We start from the raw sequence: 560 nt of genomic DNA on the forward strand, positions 1-560 counted from the left end.
TCAGTTTACCAAATGAGTTGCCAAAAAACAACTAGTATGACTTATTTTCAAACGTAACGCATAAGTTAATGTAACATAACCGGACATTCTGTTGTCTGTGGTTTTAGGGTTTTTTCATGTCAACAAACATATTTTAAGTGCAAAAAAGCAATGAGGCAACGCCTTCAACAGGCCACTCATCTTGACCAGCCTAGATGTAGGTTTTTTTTTTTGTCTCTGTGGGTTTCCTGTTGGCCCAATTTCGTGGGTGTAATGATGCATGTTGGTATCTCTTGCAGAAAGCACTTTTTCATCTTTCTCACATTTGCAGCACCAATGGCCCAAGTATTTATGTTTGTTTATTTTTTAAATAATACAGACAGTTTCTGTTTAACATCCCACAGAAGTACACAAGAGTGAGCACTGCTTTATATGTATTTACACATCCTGTATAATATATCATGTAGGGGAAATTATTAATTAAAACACAATGAATTTATATATATTCATATATTTTGGTCCCCAAGTGTCTTTTGATTGCAGGATAGGTATGGGCTCAAAATGTGGTCATAAATATTTTG

This window comes from Haplochromis burtoni, unplaced genomic scaffold, assembly GCF_018398535.1.
Source record: "Haplochromis burtoni strain Fernald_Lab_line unplaced genomic scaffold, NCSU_Asbu1 Contig_323, whole genome shotgun sequence".
NCBI classification, from domain to species: domain Eukaryota; kingdom Metazoa; phylum Chordata; class Actinopteri; order Cichliformes; family Cichlidae; genus Haplochromis; species Haplochromis burtoni.